The 15,904-nt window shown below is 40.6% G+C and overlaps 2 pseudogenes across 1 annotated transcript; both read left to right on the top strand.

The window, feature by feature from the left end:
* The first annotated feature begins 4,865 nt into the window (after positions 1 to 4,865).
* LOC116271803 lies at positions 4,866 to 5,999 on the top strand (annotated as a pseudogene). The gene has a single exon (XR_004180557.1). The product of XR_004180557.1 is annotated as an MICOS complex subunit MIC27 pseudogene (transcript).
* Positions 6,000 to 7,826: 1,827 nt separating this feature from the next.
* Positions 7,827 to 9,635, top strand: LOC116271802 (annotated as a pseudogene).
* The last annotated feature ends 6,269 nt before the right edge of the window (positions 9,636 to 15,904 follow it).

Raw genomic sequence — 15,904 nt, 5'->3', positions numbered from 1 at the left:
GCCAACGCAAGGCCCTGTCAGATTATGTTTGCATAGAACTAGTCACCACAGCGGTGACTTGGTTAAGAGAAGACATGATTTGACATGCACACAAGCTGTACCCAAAGCACCTTACACATACTTGTTTTGCAGTTTGTTAATATGTCTGTTAAGCCTCTTTAACTCTCTAAGCTCCCCCTCGTTCTCATTTTTTTTATTCTTTGCAAATTATTTGTTGAAGAAATATAGTCAATTATTGTTTAGACTTTTCCAGAGTCTGGATTTTGCTGATTGAGTTTCAATGATGTCATTTAACATGTTCCGCTGGCTCTTTGTTTCTTACAAAATATAAGCTAGGCATGGTGACACACACCTGTAGTCCAAGCTACTCAGGATGCAAAGGCAAAAAAATTTCTTTAGACCGGGAGTTCAAGGCTGCAGTGTGCTATGATCACACCTGTGAATAGTCACTGTGCTCCAGCCTGAGAAACATACTGAGACTCCATCCATAAAAAAAATTTAAAAGTACAGATGCTTTGTTTAACTTGAGATACAGTTTGTATAGGAAGTCAAAATAAATGCTTCTGTCTTTGCCTTTTTGAAAATCAGTTTTCCAGACAATGTATTGTTCTCTATCATCTTCCAAAGGACATTTATTAATTTGCGAGGACTGTCATAACAAAGTACCACAGACTGGGTAGCTTTAAACAATAGAAATTTATTTTCTCACAGTTATGGAGGCTAGAAGCCTGAAATCAAGTTTTCAGCAGAGTTAGTTCCTCCTGAGGGGCCATCAGGGAAGAATTTTCAGGTTTATAGATGGCCATCTTCTCCCTGTGCCTTCACACTGTCTTCCCTCTGTTCCTCAAAACTCTATCAGCATCTACATATTACCCAATGCAAAAGGCACTTCTATATTTTTAAAGTAGCACCCCACATTTCAGCACCAAAATCTTATATAAATATCATCTAAATCAGATATGAGTGACTTGAGGTATGATTCATCCTGAGGCAAAATTCTTCTCCATCTGAAAACCTGTAAAACCAGACGAGTTATCTGCTTTAAAAATACAATAGTAGAACAGGCATAGGATAGAAATTCCTATTTCAAGGTGAAAAAATGAGAAAAAAAAAAAAGGATCATGGATTGCAAGCAAATTCAAACCTGAACAGGGAAAATTCCATTAGATTTTAAGGCTCAAGAACAAATTTCTTTGGCTCAGTGTTTTGTCCTCTGAGCCCACCCACATGGTGGCCAAGCCTTCTCAGCTCTGGAAAGCAGCCTTACCCACCTCAGCCCTAGAAAACAGACACATACCCTCTGGCACTCACATGCAGATGCCTGGCTAGATGAAATCTGGAGGATACGGTCACATTCTCTGGGCCTGTGCCTTTGAGCCCAAGGGAGAAGTGACAGCCCTGCTGACCTCTGATCTACCTTTGGGTTATTCTTGTCTTTTCTTGAAGGATAAGACATGTTTACAGCTGGATAGCTCTATTGGCCCATTCTGTAGAATTCCAGAAGTCCAACAGCCTTCCTTCATTTTATCCCATCTCTGTCCCCTTCAGTCCAAGTTAGCAGCATTTCTGCTGGTACAAAATTCTCAAAACCCTTTTGGGCCTCCTGTGCAATTCAAAGAAGGTACAAAATCAGACAAGAGAGTCGTCCACATATATTTCCTAGACAACTGCCTTTCTATTCCTGGATTCTGCTGAGCTGTTCATTGGATCTATGAATTGCACATGTAATATCTTTAGTAAATTGTTTTCCAGCCATATCCTTGATGTTCTCTCCAGAACACACTTTCTAAGTTTTGCAATATGAATAGGATGAGAATTTCCCAAATCTTCAAGTCTGGTCCCTTTTTACTTAACAAGTCATTCCTCAAATTAATTATTTCTCTCACATTTTACTATAAAGCAGCAAAAAGAAGCCAGGTCAGGTCTTTGACACTTGGCTTAGAAATCTACTCAGCTAAATATTCATTCATCACTTATAAATTCTACTTTTCACCAAACACTAGAACACAATTTGTCCAAGTTCTTTGCTACTTTATAACAAGAATAACCTTTCCTCCCGTTTCCAATAACATGTTCCTCATTTCTGTTTGAGACCGCACCAGGAGAACCTTAAACATTGGTATTTTTACCATATGATGTTCATGATGATATATTCCATAAGATGACAGAAGCTTTCTCTCTTTACAGTTCTTCTCTTTTCCTTCTGAGCCTTCGCCAAAATCATTTTAATGTCCATATTTCTACCAATAGTCACTTCAAAGGAATCAAGGCTTCTACTAACATGCTTCTCATTTTATTTTAATTACCATTTCAAAACTCCTAACTTTAATTATTGTCACATTCAGGTTTTGAAGGTTAGGACTTCAACATTTGGACTCTTTTTTTGGAGACAGAGTTTCAGTATGTTGCTCAGGCTAGTGTGTAGTGGCTATTCACAGGCATGATTATAACTCACTACGGCCTTGAACCTCTGAACTTTATCCTCCTGCTTCAGCCTTTTGAGCGGCTGGGACTATAGGCATGCACTACTGAGCCAAACTTCAACATATGAATGTTTTTTGGAGACACAATTCAACCAACAGGAACATTACTTTTTTGCAAATATCAATATGAAATCTTTGTGTGAGACATATTTTATGCTTACAGTTCATTGCAGTTATGATTTTTATTGATATTCAGATTGTCCCATATTTGGCCTGTGAGATTTTCATCACATTGCCTTCTGAGTCTCTTTGACATGACCCAATGGTCTTTTGATACTTTTTTTTTTTTTTTTTTTTTGAGACAGAGTCTTACTCTGTTGCCCAGGCTGGAGTATAGTGGTCCAATCTTGGCTCACTACAACCTCCGCCTCCCGAGTTCAAGCGATTCTCCTGCCCCAGCCTCCCAAGTAGCTAGGATTACAGGTACCTGCCACCATGCCCAGCTAATTTTTGTACTTTTAGTAGAGATGGAGTTTTTCTATGTTGCCCAGGCTGGTCTCTAACTCCTGACCTCAAGTAATCTGCCTGTCTTGGCCTCCAAAAGTGCTGGGATTACAGGCATGAGCCACCGCACCCCGCCTAATACTTTCCTTGTATTATTATTTTTTTAGTTTTGCAGGAGGAGATTTGCTTTCCTTTTCTCTGAAAGGAGAGGAAATTGAAACTGAGTGGCCCATGATGGAAAGAGGGGAAGTCCAGGGGTGCAGGAGGCCCCTGGGTGAAGGCAGAGGCTAACATGGGGTTCAGAGCTACGGGTGGCCATCAGCCTGACCATCTTTGTGCTGTCTGTCATCATCATCATCATCTGCTTCACCTGCTCCTGCTGCTGCCTATACAAGATGTGACACCGACCACGTTCACCACTGTGGTGCACGCCCCTTACACTCAGCCTCCAAGTGTGCCACCCAGCTACCCTGGATCGAGCTACCAGGGCTACTACCCCATGCTCCCCCAGCCAGGGATGCCAGCAGCACCCTACCCAACACAGTACCCACCACATTACTCGGCCCAGTCCATGGGCCCACCGGCCTACCATGAGACCCTGGTCAGAGGAGCAACCGTGCCATACCTCACAAGCCAGCCTCCTTACAACCCGGCCTACATAGATGCCCCGAAGGCGGCTCCCTGAGTGTGCCCCGGCCTCTCTGGCTGCCACTAGGTTATGTTGTGTGTGTGTGAGTGGTGTGCAGGCATGGTTCCTTACGCCCTGTGTGTGCTGTGTGTGTCCTGCCTGTATATGTGGCTTCCTCTGATGCTGATGAGGTGGGGAACGATCCTTGCCAGAGTGGGCTGGGACCAGACTTTCTTCTCTTCCTCATCTGAAATTATGCTTACTAAAATCTCAAGCCAAACTCAAAGAATGGGGTGGGGAGCACCCTGTGAGGTGGCCCCTGAGAGGTGGGGGGCTCTCCAGGGCATATCTGGAGTTCTTTTCCAGCTTACCCTAGGGTGAGCAAGTGTGGCCTGTCACACCAGGATGGTGTAGCTTTCTGTGAGTATGATATCGATGTGTCCTGGTTTTGGCAACGCAGCCAGCTGCTGCCCAAGGGCAAGGTTTGTCCCCAGAGTTGGGGGTACCCTTTGCAGAGCCAGGAACATGATGCAGGTGAAGCTTGGGATCTGACCAAGTTGGGCTTTGATCCTTTGGGCAGATGTCCCATTGCTCCCTGGAGCCTGTGTCATGCCCATTGGGGGTCAGGCAGCCTCCTGATGCCAGAACACCTCAGACAGAGCCTTATTTACCTGATAGCTGTCTACCTGGACTGTCCCTGTCCCTGCATCCTCCCTAGGACCACCTGGAGGGCCACACACAGAGCCTAGTTACCCAAAGGGAGCGCTCTTGCCCTTGCTGGCCCTGCCCTTCCCACAGGTGAACAGGGTGGTCTGTCCACCAGCACACTCAGGTCTCTTCCCTGCAGTGTTTTCATTTTATTTTAACCAAACATTTTGCCTGTTTTCTGTTTTAAAATGTGATCATTGATGTGAGACTGAAACCCCTGGGTTATGGAGGGAAATTGGCCAGGAGGAGAGGGACAACCTGGAGACTGTGAGTCCCTGCTTCTGCTGACACCAGCCTCATAGAATATGCAACTTCTGAACCCCAGTCCAGTGTGTTCTGGCAGCAGGGACACCTGGGCCAAGGGGCCATCTGGACCAAAAGTGGGGTGTAGGGCCCTGGATGGCAGACATGAATGCCTGGGTGTTCCCTGTCTCTCAGTTATTGTTTCACCAAAGCTGTCTCAGCTTCGTATCTGTTGTGTTTCTGAGAGTCTACGGTCTGCACCCTTGTTTATAATAAATGCAATAGTTTGGGAAAAAAATTGTGGGCACATAGTAGAGGTATGTATTTATTGGGTACATGAGATGTGATACAGGCATGCAATGTGAGATAAGCACATCATGGAGAATGAAATATCCATCCCCTCAACCTTGGCGGAAAGGGTCGTAGACATGGCAACCATCAGGATGGAAAAACTGACAACCATGCCTGCAGGTCTGATATATGCATCTGTAAGTGTACATACAGTCAAAGAAGAGGAATCCAAAAAGCAGCTAGTGAAACCAGAGCAGCTCCCCATATATACTGCACCACCGCTTCAGTCTAAATATGTTGAAGAGCAGCCTGGTCATTTACAAATGGGCTTTGCTTCCATCCAGACTGCAACTGGTTGTTATATTGGCTGGTGCAAGGGTGTTTATGTCTTTGTGAAAAATGGAATAATGGATACAGCACAATTTGGAAAAGATGCTTATGTCTATCTGAAGAATCCTCCTCGAGACTTTCTTCCGAAAATGGGAGTTATTACAGTTTCAGGATTGGTGGGCTTGGTTTCAGCGAGAAAAGGTTCCAAGTTTAAGAAAATTACTTATCCTCTGGGACTGGCCACTTTAGGAGCAACTGTTTGTTACTCAGTTCAGTCCATAATAATTGCTAAGGTAACCGGGAAAAAGATATATGCTATAAGCCAGCAAATTTTTGGAGCAGTTAAATCACTGTGGACAAAAAGCAGCAAAGAAGAGTCACTCCCTAAACATAAAGAAAAAACTAAGCTAGGATTCTCTGTTGAAATAGAAGTACCTGCAAAAACAACTGATGTCTTAAAACACTCAGTGCCCTTGCCAACAGAACTCAGCTCTGAAGCGAAAACCAAATCAGAATTCACTTCAGGTGCAACACAGTTTATGCCTGACCCCAAGCTCATGGATCACGGGCAGTCCCACCCAGAAGATATAGATATGTACAGCACTAGAAGCTGTAGTAGACTGCATACAGAGACTACATAGAAAACTGCAAGATGTGTGACGTTGCAAATAATGATGAAAAAAATCATGTAATGGCTAACTGATACATAGAGTATTACTTAAATCAAGTTTTTCCCTTACATATCCAAATGTGCAATTTGATAAATTACATAAGTGGTTAACAGACAAACTGAATGCAATGCAAACAATATTAAATGATTGATGAGGAGACTTAGGTAGAAGTATTAGCTTGCATTTGATGACCTTTAAGGGCATTTAAAAAAAAAAATGAAGACATGAACTCCAGTGAGATTAAAATCTGAAAATACATATATGTATGTATAAAGACATACATATTTATACAAATAAACATATATTTCTGCTCTAGCGTTCCCAGACTAATGTCAGTTAAATTAGAATGGTGTGTGGAAAGATGTGTTTCCCTCTGTTTTTTTTTTTTTTTCCGTTTCCTAGAGCTGGAATAAAATATCCATGTTTTATGGGAAAAAGAAAAAGAAAGAAAGAAATATCCATCCCCTCAAGCATTTATCCTTCGAGTTACAAACAATTCAATCACACCCTTTAAGTTGTTTTAAAATGTACAATTAAGTTATTATTGACTATAGTCACCCTGTTGTGCTATCAAATAGTAGTTCTTATTCATTCTTTCTAATTATTACTTGTACCCATAAAACATCCCCACCTCCCCAATATGCCCCCAATACCCTTCCCAGCCTTTGGTAACCATTCTTCTACTCTTTATCTCCATGAGTTCAATTGTTTTGAGTTTTAGATCCCACAAGTAAATGAGAACATGAAACATTTGTTTTTCTGTGCCTGGCTTATTTCACTTAATGTAGTGATCTACAGTTCCATCCATGTTGTTGCAAATGACTGGATTTCATTCTTTTTTTATGGCTGAATAGTACTCCATTGTGTCTACGTACCACATGTTCTTTACCCATTCATCTGTTGATGAACACTTACGTTGCTTCCAAATCTTAGCTCTTGTAAACACTGCTGCAACAAACATAGGCACGCAGATATCTCTTTGATATACTGATTTTCTTTCTTTTGGGTATATACCAAGCACTGAGATTTCTGGATCATATGGTAGTTAAATATTTTTTGTCTTCTGAGGAGCCTGAAAACTGTTCTACATAGTGGTTGTACTAATTTACATTCACACCAAACAGTGTACACATCCTAACCAGCATTTGTTATTACCTGACTTTTGGATATAAGCCATTTAAACTGGGGTGAGATGATCTCATTGTAGTTTTGATTTACATTTCTCTAATGATCAGTGATGAGCACGTTTTCATATGCCTCTTTGCAATATGTATGTCTTCTCTTGAGAAATGCCTATTCAAATATTTTGCCCATTTTTGACTGGAATTACTAGATTTTCTCCAGTAGAGTTCTTTGAGCTCCTTATAAATCCTGGTTATTAATCCTTTGTCAGATGGGTAGTTTGCAGATATTTTCTCCCATTCTTAGGGGTGTCTATTCACTTGGTTGATTGTATCTTTTGTTGTGCAAAAGCTTTTAAACTTGACATAATCCCATTTGTCCATTTTTGCTTTCGTTGCTTGTGCTTGTGGAGTATTTATAAAGACTGTGTTTTCCCCAGTGCATGTTCTTGGCACCTTTGTCACAAATGAGTTCACTGTTGGTGTGTGGATTTGTTTCTGGGTTGTCTATACTGTTCCATTGGTCTGTGTATCTGCTTTTATGTCAGTATGATGCTGTTTTGGTTACAACAGCTCTATAGTATGATTTAAAGTCAGGTGATGTGATTCCTCCAGTTTTGTTCTTTTTGCTTAGGATAGCTTGGGCTATTCTGGGTCTTTGTGGTTCTGTATAAATTTTAGGATCATATTTCTGTGAAGAATGTCATTGGTATTTTTATAGGGATTTCACTGAATATGTAGATTGCTTTGGGTAGTATGGACATTTTAGCAATATTGATTCTTCCAATCCATGAACAAGGAATATTTTTTCATTTTTTGGTGATCTCATCAATTTCATTCATCAGTGTTTTATAGTTTTCATTATAGAGATATTTAACTTCTTTGGTTCATTCCTAGGTATTTAATTTTATGTGTGGCTATTGTAAATGAGATTACTTTTTAATATCTTTTTCAGATTGTTCACTGTTGGCATATAGAAACACTACTGATGCCTGAGAGATGGCCATGATGGTGTTCTGGTATCAGCAGAATAGCAATGCCCAGGAGTCCACCACCACCCATAATCTCCTGTGGTCCCACAGAGCTGCAGACAGAAGGGAGCAATGGCAAGAAATAAGTGCTGGGCAGTTTTCATACGGTGCTGCAAGACATGCTGCTTTTCCCTGAGGGTGGAAGACACCCTGATGATGGTGGTACAATCAATGACATCTCTGTGCTGGGAGTGACCCGCTCGGGAGCCCAGGCTGATCATTTCACACAGACACCCCTGGATCCTGGAAGCCAGGTCCTGGTCTGGGTAGACTGGGAGTGGAGGTTTGACCACATGCAGCAGCATTAAGGGCAGCATCTCATCACAGCAGTTGCTGATTATCTGTCTGAGTTAAAAACAACATCATGGGAGTTAGGGAGATTTTGGAGTGTGATGGAACTGGAAAGCCCCTCTGTGAATGCAGAGAAAATAACTGCCACTGAAAAGAGTTTCAATAAAAATATCAGAGATCAGCTGCTCAAGAAAGGATGAGAACTGAGCCTGAATGATCCTGAGGTGGAGCAGGTGAGAGGCTGGGGTCTGCCAGATGATCATGCTGGGCCCATTGGAATTGTTACCATCAAGGGTGTTGATTTCAACACGTGCTGTGGGATCCCCATGAGCAATCTCCGTGACCTTCCAGTTACTAAGATTCTAGGCACCGAGAAGAGGAAAAGGAATAAAATCAACCTGATATTTCTGGCTGGGAACCAGATGCTGAAGTGGATGAAGAGAAGTCATGAAACTGAAAAAGCACTGAATCACTCTGCTTAAGTGTGGAGCCGAGGATCACACGGAAGCAGTGAAAAAGCTCCAGAACGTGGCCGGGAGCAGTGGCTCACACCTGTAATCCCAGCACTTTGGGAGGCTGAGGCGGGTGGATCACGAGGTCAGGAGATCGAGACCATCCTGGCTAACACGGTGAAACCCTGTCTCTACTAAAAATACAAAAACTTAGCCAGGCATGTGGCGAGTGCCTGTAGTCCCAGCTACTTGTGAGGCTGAGGCAGGAGAATGGTGTGAACCCAGGAGGTGGAGCTGCAGTAAGCCAAGATCACACCACTGCACTCCAGCCTGGGCGACAGAGGCTCTGTCTCAAAAATAAATAAATAAATAAATTAGTTAGTTAATTAATTTAATTAAATTTAAAAAAGAAAAAGCTCCAGAACTACACCAAGCTCCTGCAGAACAACCTGAATCTGCTCAGAGACTCAGTTGTGCACATTGCCCATAGCCTCAGGACTGACCCAGACTCGGGGGATGTGGTCATATTACACAGGAAGGAGGGTGATTCATAGTTCATGAATATCGTTGCTAATGAGATTGGGTCAGAGGATTCCTTCCTGTTCTTAATCATGGGTGATGAGAAAGGTGCTAGGTTCTTTTTACTGGCAGGGCCACCTGAGACCATGGAAACCCTGGAGCCAAGGGTGGATGAGGTCCTAGAAGGCAAAGGAGTAGGGAAGAAAGGCTGCTTTCAGGGCAAAGTCACCAACATGAGCCAGCAGTCAGAGGTGATATCACTTCTCCAGAACTACATCAGCACACAGAGTGCTAGGAAGTGAGAGCTCAGGGTGCTCACCTCCTCTTACCACAGAAGGAGTCTTTTGGATGATTAAATAGCCTGACTTGAAAAAAAGAAATGCTACAGATTTTTGTATGTTAATTTTCTATCCTGTAATTTTATTGAACTTGTTTATAAATTCTAATAGTTTTTGGTGGAATCTTTAGGTTTTTCCAGCTATAAGATCATATCATCTGCAAACAAGGATAATTTGACTCCTTTCAAATTTGGAAGCCCTTTACATCTTTGTTTTGACTGATTGATCTACCTAAGGACTTCCAGTACTATGTTGAATAACAGAGGCGACAGTGGGCATCCTGGTTGTGTTCCAGGTCTTAGAGGAAAGACATTCAGTTTTTCCCCATTCAGTATGATACAAGCTGTGGGTCTGCTGCATATGGCTTTTATGATGTTGAGATATGTTCCTTCTATCTCTAGTTTTTTGAGTTTTTATCATGAAGGGATGTTGAATTTTATCAAATGCTTTTTCAGCGTCCATTGAAATGATCATAAGGTTTTTATCCTTCATTCTGTTGATATTGATGTATCACATTGATTTGTGTATGTTGAACCACCTTGGGTCTCAGGAATAAATCTTACTTGGTCATGATGAATGACCTTTCTAATGTATTGTTGAATTCATTTTGCTAGCATTTTGTTGAGAATTTTTGTATTAATATTCATCGGAGATACTGGACTATATTTTCCTCCCTCCCTCCCTCCCTTCCTTCCTCCCTCCCTCCCTTCCTTCCTTCCTCCCTCCCTCCCTTCTTTCATTTATTTTTTGATGTGTCTTTGCCTGGTTTTGGTATCAGGGTAATACTGGCCTCATAGATTGGTTTTGGAAGTATTCCCTCCTTTTTTTTCTGGAGAGATTGAGTAGGATTGATATTAGTTCTTTAAATGTTTGGTGGAATTCAGCAATTAAGCCATAGGGTCCCAGGCTTGCTTCTTTCTTTCTTTCTTTTCTTTCTTTCTTTCTTTCTTCTTTTTCTTTCTTTCTTTCTTTCTTCTTTTTCTTTCTTTCTTCTTTCTTTCTTCTTTTTTCTCTCTTTCTTTCTTCTTCTTTCTTTCTTCTTTCTTTCTTTCTTTTTTTATTTCTTTCTTTCCTTCGTTTGTTCATTTTGTTTTGTTTTGTTTTGTTTTACCCAAGAGACTTTTTATTATGACTTGAATCTCATCATTTATTATTGGTCTGCTGAGGTTTTGGATTTCTACTGGTTCAATCTTGGTAGGTTGTATGTGTCTAGGAATTTGTCCATTTCTTCTAGATTTTCCAACTTATTGGCATATAGTTGTTCTCCTTGTATTCAGTATGAAAACAATTCTAGCCCTGAAATCAGCCATTTGATGAACAGGCCCTCATTCCTTTGGGGAGAAGAAGAGTTAGGGATTCCAATCTGGGTCTCTAAGGGCGCTCATTCCTACTGGATTGGTAATTATTTCAAGACATTTTTTAGGGAATACATTTTTTTATTTTACTTTACGTTCTGGGATACATGTGCTGAATATGCAGGTTTGTTACATAAGTATACATGTGCCATGGTGGTTTGCTGCACCTATCAACCAGTCACCTAGGTTTTAAGCCCTGCCTGCATTAAGTATTTGTCCTAATGCTCTCCCTCCCCTTTCCCCCCACCTGCTGACAGGCCCTGGTGTGTGATGTTCCCCTCCCTGTGTCCATGTGTTCTCATTGTTCAACTCCCACTTATGAGTGAGTACATGTGGTGTTTGGTTTTCTGTTCCTGTGTTACTTTGCTGAGGATGATCGTTTCCAGCTTCATTTATGTTCCTGCAAAGGACATGAACTCATCTTTTTTTATGGCCGCATAGTATTCTGTGGTTTATATGAAGCATGATTTGTTGCCCAGTCTATCATTGATAGGCATTTGGGTTGGTTCCAAGTCTTTGCTCTTGTGAACAGTGCTGCAATAAACATATGTGTGCATATGTCTTTATAGTAAAATGATTTATAATCCTTCGGGTATATACCCAGTAATGGGATTGCTGGGTCAAATGGTATTTCTGGTACTAGATTCTTGAGGAATTGCCACGCGGTCTTCCACAATGTTTGAACTAACTTACACTCCCACCAGGATTGTAAAATTCTTCCTATTTCTCCGCATCCTTGCCAGCATCTGTTGCTTCCAGACTTTTTAATGATCATCACTCTAACTGGCATGAGATGGTATCTCATTTTCTAATTTTGATTTGCATTTCTCTAATGAACAGTGATGATGAGCTGTTTTTCATATGTTTGTTGGCCACATAAATGTCTTCTTTTGAGAAGTGTCTGTTCATATCTTTCACCCACTTTTTCATGGGGTTGTTTTTTTCTTGTAAATTTGTTTAAGTTCCTCATAGATTCTGGATATTAGACCTTTGTCAGCTGGATAGATTGCAAAAAATTTCTCCCATTCTATAAGTTGCCTGTTCACTCTGATGATATTTTTATTTTGCTGTGCAGAAGCTCTTTAGTTTAATTAGATTGCATTTGTCAATTTTGGCTTTTGTTGCCATTGCTTTTGGTGTTTTAGTCATGAAGTCTTTGCCTATGCCTATGTCCTGAATGGTATTGCCTAGGTTTTCTTCAAGGGTTTTTATAGTTTTAGGTTTTACATTTAAGTCTTTAATCTATCTTGAGTTAATTTTTGTATAAGGTGGAAGGAAGGGGTCTAGTTTCAGTTTTCTGCATATGGCCAGCCAGTTTTCCCATCATGACTTATTAAATAGGGAATCTTTTCCCCATTTCTTGTTTTTGTCAGGTTTGTCAAAGATCAGATGGCTGTAGATGTGTGATGTTATTTTTGAGGCCTCTGTTCTGTTCCATTGGTCTGTATATCTGTTTTGGTACCAGTACTATGTTGTTTTGGTTACTGTAGCCTTGTAGTATAGTTTGAAGTCAGGTAGCATGATGCCTCCAGCTTTGTTCTTTTTGCTTAGGATTGTCTTGGCTATATGGGATCTGTTTTGGTTCCAAATGAAATTTAAAGTAGCTTTTTATAATTATGTGAAGAAAGTCAGTGGTAGCTTGATGGGAATAGCATTGAATCCATAAATTACTTTGGGCAGTATGGCCATTTTCACGATATTGATTATTCCTATCCATGACCATGGAAAGTTTTTCCATTTGTTTCTGTCCTCTCTTATTTGCTTGAGCAGTGGTTTGTAGTTCTCCTTAAGAGGTCCTTCATGTCCCTTGCAAATTGTATTCCTAGGCATTTTATTTTATTTATTTATTTATTTATTTATTTATTTATTTATTTTTTGTAGCAACTGTGAATGGGAGTTCACTCATGATTTGGCTCTCTGCTTGTCTATTATTTGTGTATAGGAATGCTTGTGATTTCTGCACATTGATTTTGTATCCTGAGACTTTGCTGAAGTCGTTTATCAGCTTAAGGAGTTTTTGGGCTGAGACGATGGGGTTTTCTAAATATACAATCATGTTGTCTGCAAGCAGAGACAATGTGACTTCCTCTCTTCCTATATGAATACCCTTTATTTCTTTCTGTTGCCTGATTGCTCTGACCAGAACTTCCAACACTATGTTGAAGTGAGTGGCGAGAGAGGGTATTCTTGTCTTGTGCCAGTTTTCAAAGAGAATGCTTCCAGCTTTTGCCCATTTAGTATGATATTGGCTATGGGTTTGCCATAAATAGCTCTTATTATTTTGAGATACGTTCCATCAATACCTAGTTTATTGGGAGTTTTTAGCATAAAGGGGTGTTGAATTTATTGAAGGCCTTTTCTGCATCTATTGAGATAATCATGTGGTTTTTGTCATTGGTTCTGTTTATGTGATGTATTATATTTATTGGTTTGTGTATATTGAACCAGCCTTGCCTGCCAGGGATGAAGCTGAATTGATTGTGGTGGATAAGCTTTTTAATGTGCCGCCGGATTAGGTTTGCCAGTATTTTGAGGGTTTTTGCATTGATGTCATCAGGGATATTGGCCTGAAATTTTCTTTTTTTGTTGTCTCTGCCAAGTTTTGGTATCAGGATGCTGGCCTCATAAAATGAGTTAAAGAGGAGTCTTTCTTTTCTATTGTTTGGAATAGTTTCAGAGGGAATGGTACCATCTCCTCTTTGTACCTCTGGTAGAATTTGGCTGTGAATCAGTCTGGTCCTGGGCTCTTTTTGTTGGTAGGCTAATAATTACTGCCTAAATTTCAGAACTTATTAATGGCCTATTCAGAGATTTGACGTCTTCCTGGTTTAGGAAGGGATTATATGTCCAGGAATTTATCCATTTCCTCTAGATTTTCTAGTTTATTTGCATCGAGGTGTTTATAGTATCCTTTGATGGTAGTTTATATCTCTGTGTGATCAGTGGTGATGTCCCTTTTATCATTTTTTATTGTATCTCTTTGATTCTTCTCTCTTTTCTTCTTTATTATTCTGGCTAGCGGTCTATTTTGTTAACCTTTTCATAAAACCAGCTCCTGGATTCATTGATTTTTTGAAGGGCTTTTCAGGTCTCTCTCTCTTTCATTTCTGCTCTGATCTTGTCTTTGATAGCTTTTGAATTTGTTTGCTCTTGTTTCTCTAGTTCTTTTAATTGTGATGTTAGGCTGTCAATTTTAGATCTTTCCCGCTTTCTGATGTGGGCATTTAGTGCTATAAATTTCCTTCTAAATACTCCTTTAGCTGTGTTTCAGAGATTCTGGTACATTGTCCTTTGTTCTCATTGGTTTCAAAGAGCTTTGTTATTTCTGCCTTAATTTTGTTAGTTACCCAGTAGTCATTCCAGAGAAGGTTGTTCAGTTTCCATGTAATTGCGTGGTTTTGAGTGAGTTTTTAAATTCTGAGTTCTATATTGATTGCACTGTGGTCTGGGAGGGTGCATGTTATGATTTCCATTCCTTTGCATTTGCTGAGGAGTGTTTTACTTCTAATTATGTCATCGATTTTAGAACAAGTGCTATGTGGTGCTGAGAAGAATATATATTCTGTTGATTTGGGTTGGAGAGTTCTGTAGATATCTATGAGATCCCCTTGGTCCAGAGCTAAGTTCAGGTCCTGAATATCCTTGTTAATTTTCTGTCTCGTTGATCTCTCTATTATTGACAGTGGAGTGTTAAAGTCTCCCATTATTATTGTGTGGGAGTCTACATCTCTTTGTAGGTCTCTAAGAAGTTGTTTTGGCCGGGCACGGTGGCTTACGCCTGTAATCCCAGCACTTTGGAAGGCCGAGGCGGGCGGATCACAAGGTCAGGAGATCGAGACCATGGTGAAACCCCGTCTCTACTAAAAATAGAAAAAATTAGCCAGGCACAGTGGCGGGCGCCTGTAGTCCCAGCTACTCGGGAGGCTGAGGCCGGAGAATGGCGTGAACCCGGGAGGCGGAGCTTGCAGTGAGCCGAGATTGCGCCACTGCACTCCAGCCTGGGCGACAGAGCGAGACTCCGTCTCAAAAAAAAAAAAAAAAAAAAGTTGTTTTATGAATCTGGGTGCTCCTGTATTGGGTGCATATATATTTAGGATAGTTAGCTCTTCTCTTTGCATTGATCCCTTTACCGTTATGTAATGCTCTTCTTTGTCTTTTTTAAATCTTTGTTGGCTTAAAGCCTGTTTTATCAGAGACTAGGATTGCAAAACCTGCTTTTCTTTGCTTTCCATTTGCTTGGTAAATATTCCACATAGGCTCCATCCCTTTATTTTGAGCCTATGTGTGTCTTTGAATGTCACATGGGTCTCCTGGATACAGGATACTGGATACACTGATGGGTCTTGACTCTTTATCCACCTTGCCAGTCTGTGTCTTTTAATTGGGGCATTTAGCTTGTTTACATTTAAGGTTAATGTTGTTTTGTGTGAATTTGATCCTGTCATTATGATGCTAGTTGGTTATTTTGCACATTAGTTGATGCAGTTTCTTCATAGTGTCGTTGGTCTTTATAATTTGGTGTGTTTTTGTAGTGGCTGATACCAGTTTTTCCTTTCCATATTTAGGGCTTCCTTCAAGAGTTCTTGTAAGGCAGGCCTGGTGGTGACAAAATGCAATAGCATTTGCTTGTCTGTAAAGGATTTTATTTCTCCTTCACTCATCAAACTTAGTTTGGCTGGATATGAAATTCCAGATTGAAAATTCTTTTCTTTAAGGATGTTGAATATTGGCCCCCACTCTCTTCTGGCTTGTAGGATCTCTGCAGTGAGATCCACTGTTAGTCTGATGGGCTTCCCTTTATAGGTAACCTGACCTTTCTCTCTGGCTGTGTTTAACATTTTTTTCTTCATTTCAACCTTGGAGTATCTGAAGATTATGTGTCTTGGAGTTGCTCTTCTCAATGAGTATCTTTGTGGTGTTTTCTGTATTTCCTGAATTTGAATCTTGGCCTGTCTTGCTAGGTTGGGGAAGTTCTCCTGAATAATATCCTGAAGTCTGT

This window comes from Papio anubis, chromosome X, assembly GCF_008728515.1.
Source record: "Papio anubis isolate 15944 chromosome X, Panubis1.0, whole genome shotgun sequence".
NCBI classification, from domain to species: domain Eukaryota; kingdom Metazoa; phylum Chordata; class Mammalia; order Primates; family Cercopithecidae; genus Papio; species Papio anubis.
The sequence above is the reverse complement of the archived record's forward strand: the minus strand, read 5'-3'. Positions and strand labels throughout refer to the sequence as shown.